Source organism: Camellia sinensis, chromosome 12 (assembly GCF_055761805.1).
Source record: "Camellia sinensis isolate YWXY chromosome 12, ASM5576180v1, whole genome shotgun sequence".
Classification (NCBI taxonomy): Eukaryota; Viridiplantae; Streptophyta; class Magnoliopsida; order Ericales; family Theaceae; genus Camellia; species Camellia sinensis.
Genome location: NC_138972.1, coordinates 117084234 through 117092559, shown reverse-complemented (window position 1 = coordinate 117092559; position 8326 = coordinate 117084234). Strand labels below are relative to the sequence as shown.

The 8326-nt window shown below is 32.1% G+C and overlaps 2 long non-coding RNA genes across 2 annotated transcripts; both read right to left on the bottom strand.

Moving 5' to 3' along the window:
* Positions 1 to 3215: 3215 nt before the first annotated feature.
* LOC114285761 (uncharacterized) lies at positions 3216 to 5333 on the bottom strand. Its single transcript, XR_014347090.1, has 3 exons — positions 5191 to 5333; positions 3772 to 5098; positions 3216 to 3480 (listed from the first exon to the last, which is right to left on the bottom strand). It is a non-coding gene; the product is annotated as an uncharacterized LOC114285761 (long non-coding RNA).
* On the bottom strand, positions 5334 to 6032 carry LOC145804731 (uncharacterized). The gene is made up of 3 exons (XR_014347089.1): positions 5674 to 6032; positions 5542 to 5592; positions 5334 to 5458 (listed from the first exon to the last, which is right to left on the bottom strand). It is a non-coding gene; the product is annotated as an uncharacterized LOC145804731 (long non-coding RNA).
* Between the last annotated feature and the right edge of the window lie 2294 nt (positions 6033 to 8326).

Here is an 8326-nt window from a genome sequence, read left to right as displayed (position 1 = left end):
TATGACCCTTTCCAACCTTCTATCACTGTCACTTTCCATCCCACACAACAATTCCTCCTCTCCTTTTCACATTATTATCCATTATACATCTTTTCCTTTCTATTTACGGGGGATACCAAAGGCTCTCAATGAGAGACTCAAGATTAGAAGCAATACAAAATGACTGAATAACAAACGAATAAAAATTTGAAGAAATTAAAAAATAAAAAACTTTAGAATTTGACTATTATAACAAAATATTGATTTTTTTTTATTTTGTTAATTTAAATTCTAATCTTTTGATTTATTTTCAATTTAAACCATCGCTCTATTTTCGTTAAAAAAGTCGATGAAAAAAATAAGTTTTAATTATTAAAGTCAATGTAAGTGTAAATAAAACATATAAAATATTATTTTTCATTGAGTTTAATTATGAAAATACCTTTTTTTCTCTTAACCTTACTTAACAAAATGGACAGATAATTTATATTGATGACAAATCAAAAAATTAAAATTAAAATTGATAAAATTAAAAACTTAATGTTTATTTTGTTACAAAAGTTAAACTTTGAGTTTTTTTAATTTTTTTTATTGTTTAAATAATTTTCTCTAAAAAAATTCTTACTCCTATATAAACCATAAGCGTAAATCTCATTCTTGAATGCCTTATTAAGTTATTGTTGGCCCATTTTAAAAAAAATAAAGGCTGCCTATTTTCAATTTTTTTATGCTTTTTTTTAAATATTTTTTTGTATATAAACATGACTAATTAAAGAGCTTATATTTTCTTCAAAATAAAAAAGTGTTATTTTTTTTCACACCAATTTTTTTTTTTTAACATATTTTTTACACTAGTTGGGAAGTGTTTATGCTACCCTTTTATAAATTATATGAGAAGTTATTTGGTGATTTTGGGATATGGCTAGATGTACGCCAGGAGCATATTGATTGGTAGAGCGAGTGAGACCGATGATTTGATATTGGGTGATGGGAATAGCGCAAAGCAAGTCATTTGGTGATTGGTGAAAGTATTGTTGTATGACTTCCCAAGACTACTTAATAATTTTTCTTTCTAAGGCACATTTTTCATACAATATTGTGAGGTGGTTTGGGCACCTCACAAAAAAAGCCAATTTTTGGTTAAAAAAATTAAAGAATTGTTTGTAATCAATTAAAAAAAAGTAAAATGTCATATTAATATTTTTCTTACAAAATAATAATAATTCTTTTAACAAGTTTTTAAACACATTAACTTTTAAAAAAAAAAGTTAAAACATCATGCAAAAGCAAACCCTAGATACCAACCGTATAACTTGAATCCTAATTCGAAGATTAAGGAATATGCATTGTGATTAAAGGTTAATTTAATTTATTGCTTATTAAGGATTTTCTATGACTATGAGATTGGTGCGTCTCCATGTAAACAAAAAGTGAAATGATTCACCCTTACTGATGTAGAATTAGGACGGTTGAAGATGAAAGAGAGGAGAGTGTAAAATCGCTTCACATAGATTTTTGCCACGTCCTTAGGGGTGGAATTCAGGATCATCAATTAAGGGATGTAACATCTCTCAAACAAAAACTGGCCTAACGCTTTAATGTTTACTAGTCCACAACTCTTTTCATCTTTTTCTTTTTTCTTTTTTTATTTATTTTGTTTTTCCAGTATATAATCCAACATGTTTAATATTTGAATCTCTTGTATAAACTGAGATTGATTTTTACTGCTTAATCTTTCATGCCACGTCATATGTTATCATCAATACCCCCAAAGTTTTTTTCTTCCTTTTATTTATTTAATGTGTGTATTCATGCCCAAACATTTACGTGCACTACTACTTGTATCAAGAATTCTAAATAACCACCTCATATTGGAATACCATATACTAGGTTGTAAGACTGACTCACCTCTTCCATTCAAATTCTCTTCATTACATAATTAATAGTTACGAATAATCACCTCATATTAATGTCACAAATAATTAATATGTAATCAATGAACAAGACATCATATTTTGCTTAAGATTAAAGCTATATCCACCAATTAATATATCAATTAGTGTAATAATGGATGATGTGGCATAATTTAGAGGTTTTGAGTCTTTATAATTTGTATAATGGGTGGAGTCATAATTTTGAAGTGATAATGTTATAGCATATATTGACACACTAATTGATAAACCAATTGATACATGAAATATCACTGTTAATAAGTTTTGTGATGAAAATCCAGCCAGCATCTTTTGTCACTCTTTATAATTAAATCACATCAAAATCTCATAATAAAAAAATATATGTGAATAAATTGGGATTAGAAACATAATAATTTATGAAAAAAAAGTATATAGGAGATTGCAACATCTATCAAATAACTGGACTTCTTCACCTTACTAAGGCCACAAGTGGTCATATTCTATTCAATTAGATATTGTGCTAGCTACATTTCTTTTTCCCAAGACTTTCATTCAGGTAAGATAGTCCTAATCTTTCACCAATTCCCATTCTTATCCATGACTTGTCATCTTTTGGATATCATTCATCACCCAAGTGTTGTAGAATAAGGATGTCTCGGGATACCGAATTTGGCTGGCTCGAGAGGTGCTCGAATCTAAGTGTAACCCTTACCTCATCAAGTCACATAGGTGTAACCCTTACCTCATCAACTCAAGTCATATCATCAAAAGCCCAATCGTCAAGAATTTTTAAAACGATCCAACTTATCTCTAATTAGAGATCAAGATTGGATCGTCTAATTTACTCCGTGGGCACATTTTTGTGTTATGTTTTGATAATTTAAATTGTTCATATTTTAAAATTCGTTGAGTATATTATTCTTGTAAAAAATCAAGTCGATCGGATAATGACAACTACATGTTTGAATCTATTTTATATAAACCGTTTATTTGTTCACTCACTACTAAAAAAACTACTTTTTGCGACCGCTATAAACCGTCGCAAATAATAAAAAACAGTCGCTTGCGACGGCCCATGCGACGGCAAATGGGGGTCGCGAATATGGGGGTGGCAAATACTTTTTGCGACGGCAAAACAACGGTCGCAAATTATTTGCGACCACCTAAACTACTTATGGCGACCGCTATTTTTGCCGTCGCAAAAAACAAAGAAAAACACTAACATGATCTTTGGCGACCATCTTGTTACCGTCGCAAAAAATTAAAAATAAAAATAAAAATAAATAAATGAAAGTGTAGCGTTAAGCACTCTAGGAATAACAATGACAAGAATTCAGACAGTATAGCATTATAGTTTTATTGAACATTCTATTTGAGTCTCAAAATTTGAGCTACATGTAAAAGTTATTACAACTAAAAACTTGAAAAAAGTTCTTTTATGAAAAAAATACAGTCCAGAACTGGCCAATCTTCTCATCAATTTTCTTGCTCGGGTGTTTCTCCACTCTATCAATGAACTGGCATAACACCTTGCACCCATATTCATCAAAATCATTTCAGCAAACATTTCCACTAATGCTTTGGCAACCTATAATTGATGCCAACCAAAATGTCACAAGCAACAAAGATGAATTATTTCACTATAAAGGTGAGAGCAGAAGTCCTTCCAGATTCATGGGGTTAATTTTTGGAGCGCATGTGCATGTGTAAGCAAGTGCACACATAATTATTCTATGTCAGATGAACATAAGAAAGACTAGAAAATATAACCAAAATTCTGGTTATCAGAACAAACAAGTGAAACAAGAGGGATTGCGGGAACTATAATATGTATAATAGAACTACTAGTGTAATCTATTGCCAAATTAAAAAAACCAACCTTTATTGGGTTGATCCTCATTTCCCTTAGAAATTCCAAGTTATCAACCTGAAAGCTAAGGAACTTCCTGTCAATATAGCACATAAGAGTAGAATCTCAAATGCATACTATAACTAAAATTACATAAGCTAATGTGCAGCTGTCAAGGTATGTATATAGCTTCGCTAAAATGTATAAATATCTGGCTAATCTAAAATTTGTCTATAGAATTTTACTAGCATGTGACAGGTACTAGTGGAGTTGTCAAAAAATAAAAATAAATAAACAAAAGGGAAAAAAAAATTAAATAACTACTGGTATGACCATCATCAAGACAATCATTCTTGAATTTGACCCGCTTCTAGTAATTGATCAATAAGGGAATTTGAATTTTGCTACTTAGATGGATCGAAAAAATTTAATGTTAAATTTGATAATAGCTAAGCTGTAAATCTATGAAGTCCAAATGTGGAACAAGTGTTAGTATAGTAAATGATGGTCATGAATCACCACAGCTGAACTCAATCTGCAAGTGGCAATTAAACAAAGACTTATAGATGCAACCAAGTTTAAAAAGCAACAAATTCAAAAGGCTTTGATTTCATGTTAGGCAAGAAGTCTGTGTTACCATTGATGGGGATAAAGGCAGCTGCACTAAAATATTGTATAGACTAACAATAGTGCCTATTGCTATCACTTTTGGAATCAAATTTTCAGTAAACATGGCCACTATTTTTTGGGTCAATCAGCATACAGAACTTGGCTCTCTCTCGGTATTCGGTTCATAGGCCTGCAGCCCAATCAAATTTTCAAGGCCTCTTGAGGTGTCATTTAGATGAGCCAAGCCCCTAAAAAATCAAGGATTATAACTCCAGTCTTATCTCATTCGTATTTTGAATAAGATTCTAGCATAACAAAGAAAAAAATTGTAATATAAATTAAAATTCCATTGTGTGACAACCTGTACTCAGATAATTATAACTACTCATTAAAATGTATGGATCAAGACAATGATTGTCTGAACTCATTCCACAGCAAATGATATACCCTTTATGCATATGCATGTTACTTGCTTTCTAGGTAAATGATGTCCCTGAAGAAAACCCATTTGCAATTGAATCAGATTACAGTCTGAAGAAAGCCCATTTGCAGTACCAGATTTGGTCCATATGATATGCTCTAGGGATAAATTTCAGACCTAATATGACATAATACATGGGGAAATATAGTGATATCCTTCAAGAACTTCATACACAGCAAATATCATAAATACATGCAGAAATATAGTAGAGTGGCATACCTATTCATTTTCTTTTAAAGCTTGTTGCCCACTAGATGCATCTGACACCTACAATATGTTAGTATAATGTGTTAATAATTTCCATATGTATATATACAAATTGATAAAACGTAAAATTTGTTAATTTGTAAGTATTGCACCTCTCTTAAGCTCATACTCCCAGCCACACCCTGTGACTCTAAGAACAAAACACGTGCCGTTAAGTTCTTGATCGTCAATTTACTTATAATATAACACAAGATACCTATTAGCATCCTCGGTCATCTTTCCAACAATTCTTCCTTTGCTCAGCTCTTCAGTTTCCTCTTTAGTCTGCTTAGCTGGGGACATTTGCTGTAAGCAAGCTTGTAATTTTGTTATTTGTTGCCTAAGCTTGATTAGTTGACATATTGAAATTTTAGTTACTGCCTGCAGAATGCAGATACAAATAAAAATAAGAAGATAAATCTGAATATAAAAACAAGAAAGAGAAATACGTCCCAAAAATGTACCTCATTTTCTGTTTTAACAGTTCTCTTTATCTCCGTAACAAGCTTCTTTTCCTATATCAACAAATAATTTATAATTAGATCAAACACTAAAAACTTGCAACATAAACATTACGTATAAACTCTTTAACATACTTTCAATTGCAAGGTGGTGATTTCCCTCTCAATTGCATTGGCCATTTCAAAGAACAGAGATCCCTATGCAAGTCCACAACGATGTCTCCTAAGCTCGTAACTATCAGAACCGACATTGTAATTGAATAAAAAGTAACCACCACAGCAAGTAAACATGCATTATAAAAAGAAAGAAAATCTTTATGAAGCTCTACAAATTAAAAGTTAATAGGACTTGATAGTAATTTGAAGAGAAAAGATATCCATATTGGTAATGTTCCCTAATACATATATATATATACATATATATTTTATTTTTGTCCATTCCTGTAATTCCCAATAATGTAAGCTGCGACTCTGTATTGAATAAAGTTATAGGATCATTAACAAACTAATCTATTACTAATTATTGAATGATAAAGTTAATCCAATTATGTGCAAAGAGCACTGAATGATGCAGCCAGTGTAGATTGGTTCCAGTTGAAAATATTTTAAGGACAAGAAGAAAAGCAAAAGAATGTAAGTCAAGGTCCAGAATCAATAGTAAGCCAGTTCAATATTATAACTAACAGAACTATAACTTTTCTTCAAAAAAAGAAGTCAGTTTCCAAATAAAAAAAATTCACATTTATAAAACAAGATAATATTATACTACAGAAATTATCCACAGGAGGAGCATCTAGCGGTCGGTTCTCTTCAATACGCATGCACCAAAAGTTCACTGTACTTAACCTATGGAATGGCAGGTTCGCACTGTTGTGCATGCAGCAGACATTTTATAGTATGCCTAATAAGTAACAACCAATGGGATGTAAGGTTCTCACTGTTGTGAATAAATCAGACATTTAGGGTGCTTAATGACCAATGGTTCGAGTCTATACTTTATAACTCATCGTGGATATAAACAGATAAAGATTGAATATTCATCACAAAGCTCATTAACACCTCTAGGGGCTAATCAGTAGCTAATGACCTGTCATCACATCCAAAGTTCAAAGGGAAATGATTCAGTCAATATAAAACCTATAGGGATTAGGGAGGTCAGTCTTGCATCAGAATCCTAGAGGGTAGTCAAGATTATATTCAGAGCCTCAAAAGAGGTTTCACAAGTCACCCTAAAAATTATTGAAACGTGAAGCCTTTAGTCAGAAAGTCAGGTTTAGCTTTTCCCCTTCTCAAATAATGTATCATCAAAGATTATAAATGTGGTCACTTAGCCATTATGAATCACATTGCATATACTGATTTACATAGAGCACATATCCAATCTTAATATATCACACTAGAAAACGGATATCAAAAAACGAACCTGTAGCATTCCAAACAGGTAGTCACCACATGTGACACCTGGTTCAAGCTCCCAATCATGGCCAGGGGGTCTATCACGAAGCACTTCAATGAATGTTGCAAAGAAGTTGTGCACACCCTCCCTCAGTTGTTGGATGTAGCTGTAGAAAAGGACATGGAAGGCTTAATCATGGTTTAAATCTGCTGCAGACATATGAAAAAGTATTACACGATAACAAAAACTCACGCATGCTGATCTGTGCTCCCTTTGTTTCCATAGACGGTAAGTCCCTGATTCACCTGTTGAGGTAAAACAGGGGAGGTAAGGACTAGCATAACTGATCAAGAAGTCAACGTCACCACTGTGAAAAGAGGGCCTGAAACATCTTTATTAAAAGCATGTTTACACTTAGGACAAGAAAGGTTTAACAACTCATCAAAAACTCAAAATTTAAAAGCCAAAGGAAAAACACCAAAGTTTCTTCTACTATGATTAACAAAGGATAATAGTGGCTTAAATCAGTATATCTAAGCAATAGAAATGGGTGAATGGATAAAGATGCATGAATCCTTCTACATCAAAATGTCCACACATTGAAAATCAAGGATCAAATGCTGTTTTAACACTTGGTAATTGATAGCCAGCAGTCCAATTTCTAATTGAATGAATATGAGAAAAGGTACGAGGGTAAGAAACCAGATTTCTAATATCAACTTCTACTTTCCAGTAAGGAAAAAATTGGAGAAAAAAATCTATTACAAGACAAATTTGGTTTAGTAAGAGATATCAAGATATAGTCAGAGCAAAGAAAATGACATGAAGCCCAAAGTAGCTAGAAGACTTGTAATAAAATTTATGCATGTCACCTAGTTAGCCAGATGTGGTAATAGCAATACTAAAAAGTTAGAAAGTCCACCCTAAAAACCAAAATATATTTAAGATGCCTCCAAAGAATAGAAAACTAACATCAGTGCCCCATGGCTTATCTCATAAGCACGCTTCTAAGTGAGAACGTCTATCCTAACAATGCTTGCTCACAAAACTAATTTAATCACAATCAATCAATCCAATCATGCTAAAACTAATTTAAAATCCTACAACTCAGTTATATATAGTGAGAAAACACGCATCGATTAGTTTGAAATGAAGGCATTGAGGTCGTTGTCTAACCTTAAATCAATGAAATAACTGTCAACATTAAGTCTCTCAGAAGTCCTTATACGCTAGCTGAGTTAGGTTTGGGCTTGACCTGTAATGACAGAAACGAGAGTTAAAAAAATATTAGATCTAGAATTTTTTCTTTCCTAAATAGAACATGTCTGATTGATATTCAAAGCACATGTAGCAGCCATGAAATGAACAGCATATTCAACAATTTTGCAGAGA